The 22482-nt window shown below is 36.8% G+C and overlaps 1 long non-coding RNA gene across 1 annotated transcript in view; it reads left to right on the forward strand.

The window, feature by feature from the left end:
* The window catches only part of LOC114654564 (uncharacterized), a 37330-nt gene extending 27120 nt beyond the window's left edge, over positions 1-10210 (forward strand). The window contains exon 2 of the long non-coding RNA XR_003716726.2: positions 8432-10210. This is a non-coding gene — a long non-coding RNA (uncharacterized LOC114654564). The remainder of the gene's footprint in view (positions 1-8431) is intronic.
* The last annotated feature ends 12272 nt before the right edge of the window (positions 10211-22482 follow it).

Consider the following 22482-nt stretch of genomic DNA (forward strand, 5'->3'; position numbering starts at 1 on the left):
GATTTCTAAGTTAAGTGCCATAAAAAGGTCCATGCCTAACAAAGCTGCTCCCAATGGCACAATGTAAAATGTAGCTTGTGTATGGTTTGTATCCCATGTAATGAAAAGAGTAGTACTGTACATCCTAGTACTGAAATTGGTTTCTGCATATAAGTCTTTAGTTGCACTTTTGACTGAACAAGTGGTACATTACTAAAATGTTGACGATAGAATTCTTTTTGGCAGAATTGAAACTGCCGAACCAGTGTCCACAAGTAAGTTTGCTTGAACTGGTTGAGTGCAGGCAGCTTGAAGGAACACTGTGTGCACCAGAGACCCTTTCTCCGTTGTGCAACTCTAGTGTCATCAGTGCTAAGAACCGTAAGGTCAGGCACAGTAACTTCTTGCACAGCACAAGTGGATGTGGTTCCACAACATACTTTAGCAAAATGACCAAATTTACCTCAATGTCTGCATCTTACTGCTTTTGCTGGACAATTGGGGTTATTAGCCAGGTGCATTCGAGATCTACAGCAATAACATGTTTTTTGTTACACCTCAATTGAAGTCTGGGCTGCTGCTGTTTGTTTTGCAGATGCACGCACATTAAAAGTAGGTTCCTGCCTCGCTCTTCCCGTACCTTGTGAATTTGTGTATATAGTATTAACAGACAATTCAGTATTAGTAACCATAGCATTAGCTTCAGCCACAACACATTCAATTTACCCAGCAATAGCAATAGCTTTTTGTAATGTAAGGTCTGTCTCTAGCAATAATTGTTTTATTTCTGAGCATGTCATCTGCTAGCACTCCAAAATCACAATTAGCAATGAGCTGGCGCAATGTGGCAACATATTGCAAAGTAGATTCACCAGGCTTCTGCACTCTTTGGCGAAACTAACTTCTTTCAGCCACAACGTTCACTTTTGGAATAAAAAAGTCTTTTAGTGCAGCAAGGGCAGCAGCGAATGTATCATCAGCAATAGCAAGAGTGTAGAAAATACACTGAGCTTCAGTCCCTAGGCAATGAATTAATAGTGCACATTTACGTTTATCCGATAGCGGCATGTCAGTAAGAGCTAGCACATAGTTCTCAAACATCCTAATCCAAGAATTAAACGGTATTGCAAGCTCACCCAGAGTTTCAAGAGACGCAGGAGGGGGCGAGAGTCCAAAAGTTGACATTCTTGTTGCCAATATGTTATATATTGCTGAAATAAATGGACCATGCAATCTTGTCAGTTCTTCCTTAACTTTAGTAACTTCTCTCCTTTCTTTCTTTTTGTCCTCCTCCACACCTTTTCTCACAGCGACCTCTACCTCCTGACTGATTACATCAATATCCCACACTTACTTCCATTGCTTTTTGCATCTTTTGTAGAATAGCCCATTGTTCCTATGACCCTAGTTGTGATCATATCTTGAGGAAATAGCATTCAGTCACTAATTAAGATCATTAATTCATTCAATAGTGTGTAGAACTGAGGACTTGTAGACATTACAGAAGCCTGTAGTAATGCATTTATAGACTTGTCTGTGCTAAATAGAAACCAATCATAAAATACACAGATGCAAAATAAAACTGATATATTAAAGGACTAAGGTACTACATTAAGAAAACAGAAGATGGTAGTTAAAGTGCAAATGAACGTAGGTTAAGTGAACACATTCTAGGACTTAGTTTTGTTTTTATTTTAAATGGCAAGAATTTTGGAAGACAGGATCCAGGAATGGATGCATTGCTGGGCTGTATAGTAAGGTACAATGATCAGCATACTGCTTCATAAAATCAGAGTTGCCAATCAAACTAACCTGCATGGACAGGAAACCAGAATACCACATGGATGATAGCATATAAACTACACATAGATATGCCTGAGGATGGAATTTGAAGCCGAAATTTTGCAGCCATGAGAAAAAAGCAATAAGAACATTTAGTCACACTTTGTGATAGATAGATAGATAGATAGATAGATAGATAGATAGATAGATACTTTATTAATCCCAATGGGAAATTTAATAAATAAATAATAAATAATAAATAATAATAATAATTTAATAAATGGGAAATTGTGTAACAGGTTTTAAGAAATTTACTGACAAATATAACATGTACAGATATGTGTAGGAGGAATTTCTTCTTCTTGCTATCTGCCTAATCCAATTCAAGATCAGAATCAACCAATGTCAGTACAAACAACTTGAGGCACAAGGCAGAAACCAGCCCTAGATGGCACACCATTGCATCACAGGATTCTATCATGACCACATCTACATCTTTAACATGAAGACAGATTCTCCATGCGGCTCACATACTGTAAACACATTTTTTCCTAGAACCCCATGATGCTTTGCAAGGCCAGTGTGACATTACAGGGCTGTAGCATCCATGTAGGATAGGGATGTCACTACCTGATCTGTGCTGCCTTCCCAATTTTGATCATGCATGCACAAAACTTTCAAGCATGCAAGCTGTGTTTTACACATGTGTGAATAATGTTTTGAATATACTTTGATAGTGGTGGTATGTGTTACTTTGATATATACCACCTACCTAAAGACTGTTTCAGACCACTTACACCCCTTTGTGGCCTCTTCAGCAGGATAATGCACCAAGCCACACTGCAAAAATTGTTCAGCAATGGTTTGAGGAACATGATAAAGAGTTTAATGTTTTCACTTAGCTTCCAAATTTCACAGATCTCAATCTGATCGAGCATCTGTGGGAAGTATGGGAAAAACATGTCAGATCCATGGTGGCCCCACTTCATAATGTACAGGACTTAAAGGATCTGCTCCTAATGCATTGGTGCCAGATAACACAGGACACCTTCAGAGGTGGAGTCAATGCCTCATCAGGACAGAGCTGTTTTGCTGGCACACATTATTAGGCAGCATTAGGCAGGTGGCTGATCGGTGTATATATAAAAAGAAATTTGATGCTGAATGGGAGTCAGGGAGTGGAAAGGGTAGAGTAAATTTATTAAAGAATATTATTATCTACAAGGGGCTGCACGGTGGTTCAGTGGTAGCACTGCTGCCTCACAATAAGGAGACCTGGGTTTGCTTCCCGGGTCCTCCCTGTGTGGCTCCAGCAGACCCCTGTGACCCTATGTTAGGATATAGTGGGTTGGATAATGGATGGATGAATTATCTACAAGCAGCTGATATAAATGCAGTTCATAATATTGATACTAGATTCCGGTAAGCATTAAAATAAGATAGTAATTCAAAAAGCAGGAATTTCTTCTAAACACAGCCTTTGTGACCATATTGGAAAAGAAAAAAAATAAGATAAGTCAGCAGTATTAGGGCTTTAAACTGAAATGTACAGGACTGTAAGAGATTCCTTTTCCTCAGGTTTTACAGGATTCAGATTCTGATGTCAGATGATGTGGAGATTAATGTCTGTTCCTGACTGATGTTGATCAGTATAATTTACCAAAGGGTTTTTCACAGTGAATATGCTGTATTCACCAGTGACCTTTAAATAGAATATTCTCCTGTAAATTCACTCTGCCACCACTTAAACAAAGATTTTTTTTTCCAGTGTCCCATGATACTTTGAAAAGCCAGCATGACATCACAGAATTTTCATGTATGTTTACTGTAAGATCATTGCAGAGCTGCTTTGAACATACTTAATTTCAGGACCTGATCAGCACTCCAGCCTCCCACCGTGCTTGCATTTTATGTAAGGGGATGCAAAAGTGCATACACCTAACAAGCCCCAATAAGGGCAAAACGTGTTGTGTACTCTTTGTATTATTTGGCAGATAATGTATCACATATCTATGATCTGCTTCTCACAACTGAGAGGACATAGCGGATGTTTCCTGACTGGCAACCAACCATAAGCGTTACCTGGTAGGAAACCACCTAAATAATCAGATTACAATTCAGAACTAAGAATATAATACTGTATTCCGATCTTCACCATGTCAAATAAGCGAACTAGCCACTGTGGCACAACGTCAGAGGCTTCACCTCAGGCGCTAACATCCGAAGTTCGATCTTTGTAAGGGAGAATAAGGGAGAAACATGTGTTGTTTACTCTTTGTATTATTTGACAAATACTGTATCATATATATGTATGTAGTTAATACTAGAATGTGGCCGTTAATTTTGTTTTGTTTGTGGTTATTGTTCACCACTGCACCATTAAAAGCCACACAATGCTAGTTCAGTTCCTCCTTCCCCTTTCAGTTCAATGCATAGCATAGAATCCGCCGAAGTTCCTAAACATTTCCTTGATTTCACTGATTGCTCATCACTATTCTTGACATACAGGAATTCCCATACTATTGTCTTAATGAATGACACAAAATGCAGGTATGGCTGTGAAGCTCAATTCTGGCATTGCTTTATCTTAGAATTAAGCTTACTACAAATAGTTAGTTTCAATGTTTTTGATTTTTTTTTTACTTTCATCTGCCAAAAGTCAGATGGAGCCGAAGGAATTACCCTGCCGAGATGTACAACAACAGTCAGAAAAAGTATGGAGCATTCTCATGCTCAAGTGAGTTTACCCAAATAGTCTAAGTCAGCTCTTCGTTCAGTTTGTTATTTTTTGGTTACAAAAGTGCTGGCTGAGATCAGTTAAAATTAGAGTAAAATACACCAAATTAAACTAGGCTTTGGGCAATAAATTTTACAACGCAGACTTACAAATTCAGTTTGCCCTTCTGACTTAGTGTGTATTGTTGGATACTAGTAATATTGAAATTATAGCTTCATATTTGTAAGGCACCTTTTTATAGAAAGATGTGTTAAAAATAAATGTTTATTGTGTTTAGTTTATTAATTTTTAAACCTTCTTAATCCAGTTGTAATTTTACAGTGATCTAGAATCTATCTTTGCAGCGGTGGGCAAAAGGAAGGATCCAGCCCTGGAGGGGGTGTCAATTCATCATCATGTATAAATAATAACCACACAATTACTCATTCCTAAACTAATTTAATACTGGACAATTAATACTGGACAAATACTGTCAAATAAAACTTTAGACTACTGATCATTAAAGTCACATACTCCAGCTGCCAGAGGCCAGACACTATTCTGTCGGGATCAGGTACCTGGCACAATGCGTTCCTGGATGGGACACCAGTGCATCACAGGGCCAGATTTTGCATACACCCTGTCACTTTCACATATAAAGTTGCCTATCCATATAGCACATATTTTGACAAATAAAACTCTAATTCAATTAAGAATTAATACAAATATTTCAACAGCATTTTCATTTTTTTATATTTTCTATACAATTAAAGTATAATTTATGTCAAATTCCAAATTTTGTCAATTTGTCATTTGTTACAGGAGTCATTGTCAGTCAGTCATTGTCCAACCTGCTGTATCCCAACACAGGGTCACGGGGGTCTGCTGGAGTCAATCCCAGCCAACACAGGGCGCAAGGCAGGAACAAATCCCCGGAAAGGGCGCCAGCCCAATGCAGGGCACACACACACACCAAGCACATATTAGGGACAATTTAGGATCGCCAGTTAACCTAACCTGCATGTCTTTGGACTGTGGGAGGAAACCCATGCAGACAGTGGAAGAACATGCAAACTCCACGCAGAGAGGATCCGGGAAGCAAACCCAGGCCCCCTTACTGCGAGGCAGCAGCGCTACCACTGCGACACTGTGCCGCCCACATGTCCAGCTTACTAACCTCTTATTCTATCTGATATACAATGTTTAAAAGTCACATTCAAATTTTTAAAAGGCAATATCTCACTTTAAATAGTTATTACCACTTGATAAAAAATTACATAAAAAAAATCAAATTATAGAGCATTTGTTTCAAGTTTTGAAGAGCTGAAAATAATTTTTAATCTGCTTATAGCGTAGGTTGATATAAAAATTGAACTCAAATTCAGGTTCATATATACTGTACATGCACATCTATAGGAAGCACCATGTTAGCATCTAGTAAGTAATACACGCATTTAAAAAACAATGTTTTATAGCAGTGGAATTACGCAAACACAATTTCTTTGATATTCATTTATTTTCTAAACTTCCTTATTTCATCACAGTGTTCATGCAGAAAGGGCCTATCACAGCAGCTGCTTGTTAATGCTGGAACCAACCCTAACTTAATTAGTTTTAGAGATATGAAACAGCCTATCCTGTATGATTTGGAAATTGGATGGAAACCTGAGTTCTCAGAAAAAAAGCAAAACATAAGCAAACAGGGAGAACAATCAAAATCATCACAGACATTGGCCATGACTTATACCCACCAGTGGACCATTAAGCCACCCCAATGGAGTGTCCTATAAATGTTTTATTAGTAGAATGCATGAAAGTTATTCAGTGACAAATACTATGCGGTAGCTGGTATAGGTCAGGCTAGTTTGGTTTCAATAATTCTGCCACATTTAGTTCTATTTCACATTCCACCAACATTTTAACATTTAACAATATTCAGAGTTGTTCTTCATCTGACTTTCTTTGTCAGTCGTGATTATTTTAAAAATCCAGTTGCCTAGGATAACAAAAAAATGCATGCAGCACTGTTCATTAAATTAAATTGTTTTTAATTTGTAAAAATATTTAACATATAACGATTCAAAGACCGTTATAATACTATAATATCATAATGGCAGTCTGAGCTAGAAAAACAGGTAGTTGCCAGACCTTACTACTTCAAATGACAATCTGACTGTAAGAATGCAAGGCAGCAGCCTTATGAGATCTGACTGTGTTTGACAGTGAAAGGAATAAAAATGAACTCTTTCAGGATCTAACATAGAAGAGTGCTAGGCAGCAGCTTGTTCAAAACTTAACAGGATTAGTTTTTAAGGTTGCAGCGTTTCACTCTTTATATATCTACTGGGGATTGCACGTCAAGGTCATGAATCTGAACACTTCTCAAATGTGACAAGTTCAGGTTTCAAGCTGCCAAAGCCACAGGTTTTGGAGATCTGTGAGAAATAGACTCCAAGAGGATAAATCACTAGACGTGAGCTTAATTAGCAGGCTCAGAGCCGCTGAGAGTATAAAGCTAAAGCTTATGAAATCTGATAGGTTAATCTCAAAAGAGCTAAAGTTCTGTGTTTTATTTCTTGTTCACTCTCTGTCTCTCTAGTGCTTTAGATAGAAGAGCTGGAAAGGTTTTATATGCCTTTCAAATTAAAGGATTTCTGTGTCCTGTTTAAATTATGTGCTAATAATTGGACGAAACATTCCATTCGTTGGCCTTTAATATTTGTATTATGTGTTTCCATGTGTATAATGATGATAACAGGCCTCAGATTAATAATGTACGTAGGCAAACATTTCTATATAGTAAGAGCTAAACATGTGTTTCCATGTGTATAATGATGACAACAGGCCTCAGATTAATAATGTACATAGGCAAGCTTTTCTATATAGTAAGAGCTAAACACATTGCACTTGTCTGAATGTTTCAAGTAAAAATGTACCACAGTTATTGGTATAGCATTGCATTCATAGAGGAGAGAAGGGAGGAGCTATTGGTTAATAATGCTGCCATGGTGCTATAAGGATCATGGTTCAGTTCCCAGTCTCGTCACTATATGCACATTTTGTGGTAAAAATCAAACACTGTAGAAGAAATCTAACATATTAATTAAAGAAAGAAACATATCATGTACTACGAGAGGTTTTATAAAATCTGTTTGAATCAGAAACCAGGCAGGGGAAAACTTGACCATTCCATCTCTTATTTATTTACTCTTAAAGCAAATGCTGAAGAGGGAGCATTCGTCACAGCAGTCTGATCAGAATGGTCAAAAAATAAGGGCAGAAGTCTATTTTATAAACAACTGAATTTAAATAACAGTTAAATTATTAATGCGTACATTTACTTTGATTGGTTTGTTGGTTTACACCTGAATGACTTATTGAAATAAAAGTCAATTCTACTACACTCTTGTTCTCCTCATATCTATAATGTTCAGCTTTATCCTTGAAATCTCTATGTGTCTGACAACTGTCCAGTCTTGTTGTTTACAGGACATCTGCTGTTCTCTTAATCATCTCCTAGTACATTTCGTGCATTACATCAACCTTCTCCTGGTACATCCTTGTCTTTGTTGTTCACTTGACCTTTATCTGATTTCCGGACATGCTTGAATAGGTCTCTAACATTTATTAACACTTTTATACTTCTAAGATAGATACTATATTTTAATATGGAAAGTATACCAAAATACTTAACTACTGTTACCTTCAAATTATTCCCTCACGTTATATCTCTCAGTGCTTGTGTCTTTTCACTGGTGGTTTCAGTTTTGAGCAGACTGTGTTATTTGGATATTGTAAATATTTCTGGTAAGATGGAATGCGGGAGATTGCACAAGTTCTCTCCACAAAGAACTGGTACTGTATCATGTCCTGAGTAGGATACAGACTGCTTTAATAGGCTCCAGGCTATTAAGAAAAATAACATGTTTTAAGAATGTTCTCTTTTGATTTCAGATTATGAACACGATGATGAAGTTTCAAATCCATTTACCTGAAAAACACTGCCCTACTTTCATCAACGAAAAAATAAATTGCAAAAATCTTGAACTGTCGGGAGCACACAGCACGATCAGTTCACAATATGGAGATAATATGAACAAAAAGACAAAAACAAAAGAACTTTACTTTTAAAGGCTCAAGGCAAGTAACCAGCTTCTTCAGTACTCTGTAACCAAAAGACCGTTATATTGTCTGCTTTTGTTCCACTAAGTACAGAATAAAAAAAAAAATGAAAACCCAACAAGGAACACAATGGAGGTCTTCTATTCAGCTGCAGTTAATGATATTATTGTGTGAAACATTTTCTGTTCTCTTCACATGACAAAGTAAATGCTGCATTAGGATTCAGCTGTACGATCAATATCTCAAAAAACTGTTTTTCTTGTAAAAAGTGCTTTCCTCTAATTGTTTCTGACATAAAATGTTTATGCTGTCCAATTAGTGGGGTGTGTGAAATGCATATTTGTGTGGCTCTTCCAATATACTTTAAAATGCTGGCTAGCCTCTTGACGTAGATAAAAATATTTCAATGATTTGCCTTTTTTGTAGATTACATGGGGTATAACATTTTATATGCAATTGTTGAAATGTGTGGGAATTAGCAGATATAATGTTCTATACTTGCATTACATATCACTTGCCATAGCAGAACATCGACTAAATACTTGTAACATGAAATTTGGGGCACTGAAAGAGACACTTATATTTGCTTTCTCTTTTTTCATTTAAAATTTTGTGTTTAGTATAAACATCCAGCACTTGAACTTGTGGGATCAATTTCTCATTTTTTGGGAATTATTGTCTGTTTTTAAACACTTGTGAGTAAAAGTAAAATGCATTAAATCTCTATTTTTTTATGTATCATATATGTTTTATATAAAATGAATCAGTTACAGCAGTGACATTATTTTTAGATTAAATAAATCTGTATCTATTTAAATAATGCCAGCCCTCTTCTGACTTGTCCCCCCTATATTGCATATTTTATTAGAAAGAAACTTTAAAGTATTAAAATGTGTACAGATTTTTTTTTTCTTTTTAAGCCTTTCTGACACAAATTAATTACAATGATGATAGAGAAGCAGGAATTTCATTGAATCACTGCCATTTTTTAAGTGTATTTATTTATTTTGTACTCATCAGAATGTTGTATTACTGTAATTTAAAACATCTACCTCAATGTTTAATTGTTTGTCATTGAACTTACTTAATGCCTTGTCAACTACTTGTATTGTACGAGTGATGTTTCTTTTCTTCTAAAGCAATAATTAAAAAATGTTAAGTCTGAACCTGTAAGTGGTGTTATCAACTGTGATGTGCAGCGATTGAAAATGTACCTGTAAACCTGTTGTATGATTTCAATTCAGACATGTGCTCCAACAAAGGCTTTTAATATTGTGTATCTTATTTTGTTATGAAATCACTGCAAAACTGATTCCCTACAATCATTCTAAAACACTTTGAGATTCATAGTGGTGTAAAAACATCATTGGCAAGCAGTACTAATATAAGTCTCAAAAGATCACTCAAATCCTTAAAGAAGTATAACAAATTGTTAATATGTCTATTTACATATATAATGAATGTATGTAGAAAAGCTGTTTAAAACATCAATGCCAAGTGAAGTTGATCTAAGCGAAATTAATCTGATCTGTGTTTTTCTCTTTTCAGAATTCAAATGTTAATCAAATGGGCTAATTAATGATTACTGATAAAGAAATGGATACAATTAAAGTTTGATGTGGTTGTGTGTTCTGTTTCAACCTCATAAGAATAAGAAAGTACCACAGTCATGGAGGCCACACCAACACATATTCATGAGCTGCTAAGAGTGGGTCATATCTCTGCTTTCTTAATAGGACAGCTGCAGTCACAAGGAAGTGTCCACAGAGAGAAGGAGTTCGGAGCCTTTTCTTGTTGATGCACCCCTTTTGTCTACCATACCTTGATGCTGGCTAGTTGGAGCCTTTTTAAATTTTGTACAAAATTATTTACATTATCAGAAAAAAAAAATGCAAATTGGGTCCTCTTTTGTCAGTTCATTAAGGCCTACGGTGGGTCACCTCATGAAAGACTGAATTTTGTGTATAACTAACAGTTTGGTTAAGTTTATTGTAAACATTAAACTAAGTGCAATAATGACAACATTAGAATCAGTAAAACTGCTACCGGTAGACATGGAGAAAATTCACATTTGAGCAGATATGTGGTAGATGATGTTTAAGTAAAATATTGGATGAAATGACATGATGGGTTGGTTAGAAATCAAAGTACACCTGATTAAGAAACACTAAGGTTTTGCAATTTAATCATCCCTGTCTACACACTAAAAGTATACAGAAGCAGCTAAGAAGAGTGATAGGATATTGAGTGTGGGATTGAATAAAAGTCAAGGGATGATGTTCATAGATAGATAATACTGTATTTGTTGTAATGGTGAAATAACCTATATGCAAGGCCTCATTTAGAATGTAGTACCTATTTTGGCCTCCATTTTACAAATGAACTAGAAGTATACCAAGAAAGTAGAATACAAGGTACAAGAAAACAATAAACAAGCTGAATCATTTCAGTTTTAGGCAAACTTCAAAGATTTGAAGTGTTTATAATTATGAAGCCAATTATTAGGATGGAAGGCAACTGTTATTTGAAATACTTAAAATAAATCATGGAGGCCAAGATGAAATCTGGAGAAATTTCACACAAATGTTTGATTTTTTTTCTTCCTACAGAATGTATACATATTATGTGTAAAAATGATCATACCTATAAAAAGTAACCAAGGTCTATGGTAGGTAGGAGTAGTTTTGGGACCTTTAATTTTCAAGTATATTTTGCAAAGGTTAGTAAAGGTTGATGAGTTATGCTGGGCTGAATGGCCTGTTCTAGTTAAAACCTTTTTTATGTTTGCATGTTCTTATGTGTCTCTTCTAGATCTAGTTGCCTAATTCAGCTTCTGCTTTCTCAGTTTACTGAGTTCAGGTTTAGTTTTGCAAGTGTTCTCAAAGTTTAGTTTCAATTTATTACACCATTTAATAAACTTTAATATTTTCTATCAAATATTTATTGACAATTCAACACCATTAAAATAAGTAACAGTTTTGAAAATTGATTGCATGAGCTATAAACATGCAATAAAAGCATTAAATAAAACAGCAAACTCTTCATCAGTTTCCACCTCCTCTGAGCTTAGCCCTGTTATGGAAATCAAATGACACAAGAAGACAAACTATTAATAATCACACCAAGGATAGATGTGTTACTGATGTAGGAGATTTTGTAGGCTAGTAAAGGGAGACAGCAGTATAGCTATGATGTAGCTATAATCACAGGACAACAGATTATTGCAGATTTTTTTTTATTTTATTGAATTTATTAACATTAAAGAACACTCCATACACATAACTCGAGTTTTACAAAAAGAAAAAAAAGGGTTCAAAACAAATCAACCCCCACCCCTGAGAAAGAGAGCTAGGCCAGCAGTATAAAAATTTATGCTAGTAAAGACAGATGATTATATAAAATAATAGATTAAAAAAGATAAATGGAGTAAAAGACAGGAGAGAACCTGCTTCCTCAAATTAAATACTTATTCTAAAATGTTACTGATTAGATCCTGCAAGGTTTTGGAAAAGTTTTGTACAGATCCTCTAAGTGCACATTTGATTTTTCCAGTTTCAAATAATATATAACATCAGTTACCCACTGACTTAGAATAGGTGAGTTAGGATTCTTCCAATTGAGCAAGATAAGTCTACGTGCCAGTAGTGTAGTGAATGCAGTCACAGCTTGTTTATCCTTCTCCACTTTAAGCCCATCTGGAAGAACACCAAACACAGCTGTTAATGGGTCAGGAGGGACTGTGACACCAAGGCTGTCTGAAAGGCGTTTAAAGATTTTGGTCCAAAATAATGTTAATTTGGTGTAGGCTCAAAACACGTGACCCAGTGAGGCCGGAGCTTGATTGCAGCGTTTGCAGGTTGGATCTTGCCAAGGAAACATTTTGGACAATTTTAAATGAGATATATAATTTTAAGTTGAATAATTCTATGCTTTGCGCATTTGGAGCTCGATTGAATTCTGTGCATTGCTACTTTCCACTCTTTTTCTGAAATATTGAATAAGAGATCCTTTTCCCACTGTCCTCTTGGATCTTTGAAAGGGAGGGACTGTAAAATAGTTTTATATATTATGGAGATGCTGTCTGAGTCCTCGAGACTGAGCAATATTTTTTCCGGTATAGAGGTAGGTGGGAGGTGAGGAAAATTGGACAGGTTCTGTTTAACAAAGTTTCGAATTTGAGGGTATTGAAAGAAATGTGTTGCTGGAAAGTTAAATTTGGAGTGTAATTGTTCATAGGATGCAAAACCGTTGTACAAATCTCTAAGTGATTTAATCCCGGATATTTTCCAGGCATTGAAAACTGCGTAAGTTTGAGAAGGTGGAAAAAGGTGGTTCTCGTGCAGAGGTGCCACAGATAAAAGCTTCTCTATCTCAAAATACTTCCTACATTGGTTCCATATTCTGATTGAGTGAAGCACAATTGGGTTGTTAGTAAATTGGCGATAACTTGCATTTATTGGGGCACAAAGCAAAGAATATAAAGAATTACTGCAGGATTTTATTTCTATTGCGGACCAAGCCTGTGTGTGTTCATCTATTTCTGTCCATGTTCAGGTTTTTATAGCTTGTATGTTTGCTGCCCAGTAATAAAATTGAAAGTTAGGTAGAGCCATGCCACCTTCCGCCTTAGGTCTTTGTAGGGTTGTCCTTTGGATACGTGGATGTTTTGAATTCCAAATAAATGAGGTTATGGTTGAGTCTAATTTCTTTAAAATGATCTGTTGATGTATATTGGAATGTTTAGAAATAAAAAGAGAAGCTTAGGAAGGATATTCAATAACAATTAACAATGTTAATTCTTCCAGTTAAAGTGAGATAATTTTTTTTTTTAATTTTTTTTAATACCCCCTTCTCCCAGAGTGTATAAATATTCCCCTTATAGATCATGGTTAATAGTTTTCATTTGAATTAAATTTCTACTGTGTCATGTGTTATGTAGTATCCATATTGTTTTTCATACATTTCTGAAAAGAGCCAAAATCAAATAGTTCTAATTTTACAGTGTGAGAGAAGGCCACGTTAAAGAATTTGATAAACGTTAACAGAATTGAAGGCTGTCAAAAAAACTAAGGCAAGGAACCTGTCTATGCAGACTTTGCACATGCTCCCATTGTAGGTTTGGGAATTTTTTCTGGTGCTCCAATTTTCTTTCACTTTTTGGAGATTTTAGGTTAATTTATAATTGCAAATTGGCCTCAAATAAGTGAGTGTGGGTATGCATAAGATAGTGTCCATAAAATTGATTAACTTATTAGTTTTACTGCTATATTTTTAAGCACCAACTCACTCATCTGTGTTTATTCCAGTCAAGCAGTCAAAAAGTCTGATATGAATTCACTCTTAAAATGAAATAATCACATTAGATGTAACAGTGGGAACAAACCAGTGGCGGTTTGCAATGGGGGGAGCAGGGGTGCTGTCCCCCAAATAATTTAAAAACTCTACTTAAATTAATTAGGTAATGTAAAATAATTCTGAAATAAATTTGTTTATTTGCACAATGTGCCTTGGGTCAGCACAAGTCAAAATCCATTAAAAATTGGTTCTGACTTGTATTTATTTAATTTCTGCGTGAATTATATAAAAAAAATATTCTGTGTGAATACCTATATTTCCTGAGTGAAGGACGCTGAAGGACGCTGGCCAAATGAGAGTCTATGAAAGTCCTTGATCTTTTGGAAAGCAGGTGACCCGAGGCTGCCCTTTAATTGGTTGCTTTCAGATTTTTCTGGAGATGTAACTCTCTGCAATCTGGACATTCCCACAGTTATTGGCAGTGAACTGGTATTGTTTTAGATTTTTTTTTAATCTAATGCTATTGAACAATCATCAATGCACTATGTTTACATCAATGATTCACAGCTTACAGTTACGTAACTACAGATGAGAGTGCGACTTTGATGAGAACTGCGGGCGGAACTTCAAAAATGAATGAAAATTCTGTTATTTCTTTAACAAAACACCCCTTTATAAATCGTTCACTTTATGAAAAAAAGAAGATAAAGGAGCATGGACCGGACCAACCTGACTTAAGAATTTGAGAATGAGCTTACACACAGATTTTTTCCAGCTCTTGTTATGACAAACAGAGTTGGCTAACTGGGTGTGGTGTAAGTAATGTTTTTTTTTTGCTTTCCCTGTTTGCTATTTCAAAGAGTCGAAGAATTGTGGACAATAATAGGGGTACAAGAGCTAAAACATCTTTCTGAAGAATGCAAATGGCACGAAAGTAGCCGCAGTCATCTAGACAATACCATGAGGCTAATTGTTTTTTTGGAAGGCTTAACAAAACCATCGGATGACGGCTACAGGATTGGCATTAAAGACATAACGAAAAGGTGACCAAAAATCAACATATCATGTCCAAAGTAATAGATAAGATATATATGTGTTTGTGGTTAGCAGAATAGTGTGTGCCTTGGGATGATTTAGGTTACAGAAAGTGGGCCACTACAGAAGAAAAGGTTGGGAAACACTGATCTAGACAATAGTATGCAGCTAATTTTATTGGCAGGATTAGTGAAATGGCTCAATTTAATCAGAAAGTAATTGAAAATTTTTCAGGCCTGAAGGAAAGGTGGGCAAAATTTATGTTCATGGAAATATAGGTATCCTGATCATAAAGGCAGAACAAGATTTAAGTTGGACTTGTCTTATGGATGTAGTACAAGATAGGTTGGGGGTAAGTTATGTTTTAAGATGGGGTCTGTGGATTTTACAATGTGAATCTGTGCCTTTGAAAACTGGTGTAGGACTGGGCAGACTGGCAGTAAATGTAGAGAAATATTATGGTGGGAATGACTATATGGGTGTGGTAAATGATAAACTGGGATCCAAGACTTGAGAAAAATCAGATGGCTAGTTATTGTATGATGTGGATTTATGGAATACAGTGGGAATGGCCAAGGACTGAGCACTCAATTAGCAAAAGCAGAATAAGATTTGGATTGGACTTATGCTATGAATGTGTTATAAGACAGACAGAACTCCACACTATTGGAAGATTATGGAGGTAGGGGTGCGGACATTATGGTGTGGATTTTGGCATTATGGAGAACTGGGCAATTTGGCAGAAAGTTTGGGAATTTGGAGACAGGTGTAGTATAAAATTTGGGTGGCAGGTGCACATCTACACATCTATAGGGCAATTTATCGGAAGAATAAGGGGACTGTGGATGTCATGTGAAAGGTACAATATAATAGATAAGTGCTACTTCAGTTTGCTCCTACATACAAGGTGTGCCCCAGCCCAAATTCTTTTCACCAGCCACCACTGGAGCAAATGTAAGCTTTTATTGGGGCAAAATAAAAACAGCTGACATGATGGACTGTGAAAATCAATTGGCACATCCTGATATTTAGTAAGGAAACAAATATTGAACAAATAAGTAAATAACATCCTCTTATATAATATGCTACCATGGCTGTCTGTTTGTCTGTCCAGAATTTTAAATCACCTGTAGCTTGCAAACCGTTTGAACTATTGACCAGAAATTTGGTACACATATACTATGTGCCGTCTACTATCCGATTTCAGGGTGATGATTGACCTCCAAAGTAATTCTTCTTTTTATTTTTTTTATTGTAGAATCAACTCTCGGCAGCAGGCAGCAGGGCGGCCGTGCGGCACATGCGTACGGGCGCCGTTCTCATCCCTACCACCTTCACCGTCACTTCCTCTTCATATCTTAAATCATTCCTGAGGCAGATTGAAGACTTAAGTGCAAGCTAAAGTGAAAAATTAAGGAAAACGTACCAAGTAATTGCAACACAAACACTGTCTTAATCAGTTTTAATGCGAAAAGATGCTGACAAAAGAAGAGAAGAAGTGGGCCGCTAGGGTGGAGAAAAGAAGAACTGCTCAGGAAGCAGCAAGCGCATCAATCTCTGAGCAAATGAATGCTAACGGTACAGAGAAAGAGTATGAAAATTAGGAATGCTCAAATAAAGTGTATTCACTATACGTTATCGTGCAGTGCGCCATTACTGGTATATGCATAAATACAATTCATTCATTCAAATCACATTGCATTTATTTTTTTTTAAAGGCTCATTGCACTAGAATAGAAAAGAAACAGCACAAGCTTATAACACTACAATTGAAGTTTTACAAAAAATGTTCTTTACATTCAAACCTGTCCATCTGGAAAGTGATATTAGAGTGGACCTGACATGGCTTCCATAACAATAAAATGTTGCATTCATGTTCACATTCAGCAAAGCTTTGTGCATAAGTTTTTTCAAGTGGGGGCTTTATAGTCTTATCACTAGGGCCCACGATTTACTGCGGCACGAATTCATAAATTCCGCGGCATGTTTTTTTAAATTCCGTGGTGTACCGTGGTGCGGCAAATGCAGTACCAGAACTCCATAAAACTAATTCGTAACCCAAGCAAAATAAATGCAATTTTTCTTATTCTTAATCCTTAATAATAATCAATCATAATTCATAATACTAATCCACAGATTTGCTTTAGGCAAATGATGCTGAAACATATGTAGGCATAATATTATTCTCAACAAACTATCGAATAATGTTTCTAAAGTTATTGTTTATTTATTGTTGAAGAAACCGGCACTGTAAGCTCGTGGGTTTCTTGTGACAGAGAACATCGCAGTGGTGACAACACCGATCCATATTTTGAAAACGAACGTTCCACATCAACAGAAGAGATTGGCAACGCAATGTAAACTTTAGCAAGAGCTCCTAAGCGAGGCAGTCTGTCCTCTAAGGCACGCCAAATAGCAGTGATATCAGCTGGAATTACTTCACGAGATGCTATGTCCAGATAAGCTTGCCATTCATCTGCTGCAGCCATCATTGTTGGCACTGATTGTGCATGATCAGCAAAATTCTTCGATAACAGTGGTAGCTGTCGTGGATCAAATATTCTCACAGATCTGAATAGGTCTATTGCCGGCTGTTTGGTTCCCACAAAATATTCTTCAAGTTTAGCAGCAGCATTGTGCTTTGCATCTTCACAGCTGCTGGTTGCAATTGGAAATCCGGACGATTTCAGGCAAGACAGTAAGTCAGACACTTTATTGTAGACATCGACAGCCATGAATGACTGTGCCTCAAAAGAAGTCAGAGTGTTCATAATTGGCTGGCAGTGAACAGATACAAATTCAAGTTCAGCTCTCAGCTCGTTAAGTTTATCACTAATGAGATGATGCCATAGGCTAAAGAAAGAACTTAAAGAAGTAAGCAAAACTAATCATACTAATATCAATATGCTTCAAATGGTGAGATTTCATTCAGATTTGGTATTTTCCGCAGCACTTACTGTAGGTTAATTCCGCGGTGTGGCGTTTTACTGCTGCAAAACCCTAAATTCCGCGGGTCGATGTAAATCGTGGTCCCTACTTATCACAATGGAGATAGGACATTTTCAAATATTAAACATGCTATGTTAAAAATAAATCAGTGTTTTTCTTTGCAAGGTGTTCCAAAATCCAACTTTTATAATCTTTTCTGACATGTTGTATCATAATGGTATTTATCTAGAAATTATGTAATTTCACAGATTGCTTTTGAATGCACTTATGAATTGCAAGTCATTCATCTGTTTTCTAATGTGCATTCTTTGTGTGGGTTGTCATATCAACAAACTGAGCAGACATGCCAATCTATGTTTGCCAACAAAAGATTCCAGATTTGTCTTGTAGTTCCCAAGGATTTTCCGGTTCAGCTGTAACATGTAATCCTTTCAGACATTCTTGGGTCTACTGCATGATCTCCACACAACAACCTATGCTTACATAGGAAGGTGCACTGGAGGCACTTTCAGCTAATGCCATGCCATCTCAGCACTGTTCCAGAGTTTGTTTTACCTTTCAAATGATGTTAAATCAGAGTCATGTGGAAAACTCTAATTTCTGTAACATATGCCAGTAATCTTATTTTTTTGGTATTCCTTCACAAAACTGAAAACAGGAGGGAATAAGGACAAATATTAATTGGTAAATCAAGTAATTTGTCATATTTTTCAGCTTCAGCTTCACCATCCAAGATCAACAAATTGTACTAAGCTCTGCAGTCCCCATTCCATTATGCTGACCAATGTCTCAGTTCACTTTTCACTTACTGATGACCATGACAATAAAGGACTACATCTCCTACTGACTCACTTCACAACTGCATTATACACTGCAGAAAATCACTTAAGCATGTCCTGGAGCCTCATGCATAACGCTGTGCGTAGAATTCACACTAAGACATGGCATACGGATAAAAGCGGAAATATTCGTACGCACAAAAAAATCCAGATGCATAAATCTGTGTGTACACCAACTTCCATGTTTTTGTACTCCATAAATCCCGGTCAGCATGAAAAGTAATGCACGTGCACGCGCCTGCTGCCACTCCCCAACTCCTCCCAGAACTATGCCTCTTTGAGTATGCAAATTAATATAAATAGCCCTTAAGCTCAGCGTTCTGTGAAAAGACAATGCCAAAAGCATGGGGGAAAATAGACGAATTTCAGCGAATACCAAGTGGAGGCAAGGAAAAACGTACTATTTATTGGTTTAAACAGTGGTATAAACAACAAAAGGAAGTTGATCAAGTGACACAGAGTGGCAGAGAAACTCAAAAGTTCAAGTTCACAAAGTCGCACAGTGCCCGAAATAAAAAAGAAGTTGTCAGATATCAAAGTTGCAGTGAAAAGGCGAGTCGTAGCCCACCATCTGAGTGTCACATGAAAGCTTATTAGGGTACAGAGAAAAGAAAAAAAAATAGGTACACAGTGGGAAAAAAGCTTTAAATGTCAAATTTAATGCTGACATTTCCACTCTGTTGGAAACTACTCACATAGTTTATTTTGTCATTAAAGTAGAACATCATGAACTTCATCTTAAAATCGTTTAATTTACTAGTTTCTCAAATCCCTTTGTAACTAAAGTAGCACGTTAAATGCTTTGTATTGTATGTGTTCTTCTATGTGCTCTATGTGTGCGAATCACTACGTGCTTCTTAAACGGGCTTTCTCTTCCTCTGACAGGACACAGAATCCATTTCATTTGTGATATTACAGCTCTCTGAATAATTTAAATACTGAGATGCATACTTGATATGATTTCAGTATTCATATCATATCAATTAAAGCATGTATTAAACATGGGAACACAGTGGCGCAGTGATAGTGACAAACTGTTGCCCCATCCAGAGATTGTGCCTGCCTCATGCAAGATGCTTGCTGCGCCGTGCACGACCTTCAATGAAATAATTTATTGCAGCAATACTGTCTCTTTCAAATGTACTAACCCCCAATTCTTGTCCTTCCTTTTCTTTCTCCAAGTAGCCAATCGCCACACAATAAGCTCAATAATAGATGTTAAGTCATCTGTAAGCTTAGAACTCCGATTCTTCAGAACTTTTAAGGAACATTGAAATATCTTTGTAGTACATGTTTGATTATTCTGTCCATCTATCCTTCCAATGTCGCGCCAGCCCCAGCAAGAATACAGCATGAGGCAGGAACAATCCCTGAACAGGGTGCCAGCTCCTTGCTAGCGCTGCAATGTTAACATTTTATCTGTATAATGTAATAAACATATTTTGCTGCATTTAATCTTAAATATGATATCATCATCATATGTAAATATGCGCTTTATAAAGTGGCTCAGGTTGTGCAATTTTATAAATGTATCGCAAGTTTACAGTGAGGTAATTGTACTTATAAGTACAAACAGTTCTACAAGGAGCACTTGATGGACTGATTGATTGCATTTATAGTTCTTGGGATGAAACTGTTTCTGAACCGCAAGGTCAGTACAGGAAAGGCTCTGAAGCGTTTGCCGTATGGGAACAGTTCAAATAGGCAGCATAGCTGAGGCAGCATGTGCTTGATGCTGTATACCGATAATTCTCTTTCTGATCAGATGCTGTACAGCTGTGATTCCACACTCAGATACAGTGATATAAATACTCCGAGTGGTGCAGTGAGAGTAATATGGAAAAAGACGATCCGCTGTGGCAACCCCTAATGGGAGCAACTGAAAGAAGAAGAAGAAGGAGGTGCAGTGAGAGTAAGAACGCTAAAGCAGCTATGGTATTTGGAATAGTTTGGCCGTTCTGTGGACCATTATATTGTTACAGGTTAATTACAATCAGATGCCTTAAACTAATAAACAATATGCGGTTAATTTCAGTGTATATGATAAAGCCATGTCAGGGATGTGGATCTAAAAAAGAAAGGGAAACTGCACTGGAACAAAAGCACTGCTTCGACGCTGGGTGCCGCCAGTTTGCAAAACTGAGCAGAGAACTTGTGTACGTCAGGGTTTTACCTAGTGTGAAAATGGGTGTGGCTTTATGCCAAGTTTAGATTTTATACATTGCAATTTGAGCATGGAAACGGGCATATGCAACATTTTTGTGCGTACACACCGTTTATACATGAGGCCCCTGGTGATCACATTTAAATAAAGTAGAAGCACAAAGTCAATGATTTTCCACCTTTAAAACCTGGTAAGTCACTATTAAAGCTGAGTGCAGTGTTCAGTTGGTAGTCTTGACTCCACATCTGGAATGCAGAATCAACTTTCCTTTAATAACAAAAGCAAGAAAATGTCATCCTATTTTCACTCCAGCAATCCAGTATTAAATATACTGGTAACAGAAGCCTTCTCCAAATCACAAAACCGGTATAAATGAGATTTATAAGCTTTAAAGATTTCTCAAATATTTCAGCAAAATCAAAAAGCTTGTCACAGTATATTCTGGGGCATGCACAAAGCTACACCTTCCACATGCTGTTTGCCAACACTTCTCAGATTTAGTTGCTTGTCTCCTGCCGCTCTATGGCAGTCACCTGAAGCCTTAGCAGCTTTTACTGACATCATATCTAAAATTGCTTCACTTACTGCTCAATTACTAACAGCCTCCAGTTATTGTTACTTTTTATGTTTTAGGCTACTGTACCCTTACATTTTCATCAGTGTTTTTAACCGGATTAAACAGGATTAGGCAGCACGGTGGCACAGTGGTAGCGCTGCTGCCTCGCATTAAGGAGACCAGGGTTTGCTTCCCGGGTCCTCCCTGTGTGGAGTTTGCATGTTCTCCCTGTGTCTGCGTGGGTTTCTTCCGGATGCTCCGGATTCCTCCCACAGTCCAAAGACATGCAGGTTAGGTGCATTGGTGTTCCTGAAATTGTCCCTAGTATGTGCTTGGTGTGTGTGTGTGTGTGTGTGTGTGTGCCCTGCAGTGGGCTGGTGCCCTGCCCGGGGTTTGTTCCTGCCCTGTGTTGGCTGGGATTGGCTCCAGCAGACCCCCAGGACCCTGTGTTAGGATATAGCGGGTTGGACAATGACTGACTGACTGACTGAATAAACAGGATTAATAATGTTATGTGCAAAACTATGTGTAAAACAATGAATATATACAGGCTTTTCCATAAGTCATTAGATCTACAGGGATTACAGTGCTCCTTTTCCAGTGTGCCTAGGATGATCCAAAGGTGTCAGAAGGTAGTCCCACAAGGGTTTTATGAAGTATCCTTTGTAAATTATTATCACACACCATCTGGGAGTTAATGCATGCATAAATATGGCATAACTATATAACTAAATAACTGGGTTTGAAAATATCCATGAAAATATATGAACACAGTCAATAATGCATTTTTGTGACATGGAATGCAAAGTGTGCATATCACAAAACTCTGTTTTTATGCAAATTTATTAAGGATGTTTTTCTGCAATTTTGCAAAAAAACAGCAGTAAATTTTTATGAAAGTCTTTTACTTGCATCAGGCACTATATTTTTGATATGTTAAATTAAGTGTAGAATGCATTGTTTGTACAAATAACAATTCAATTGTTTTCCTTAACAGACACTTCTATCCAAAACAACTTATAAAAGAGGTCAATATAATCGAGTA

The sequence above is a fragment of the Erpetoichthys calabaricus genome, chromosome 1, assembly GCF_900747795.2.
Source record: "Erpetoichthys calabaricus chromosome 1, fErpCal1.3, whole genome shotgun sequence".
Taxonomy (NCBI): domain Eukaryota; kingdom Metazoa; phylum Chordata; class Cladistia; order Polypteriformes; family Polypteridae; genus Erpetoichthys; species Erpetoichthys calabaricus.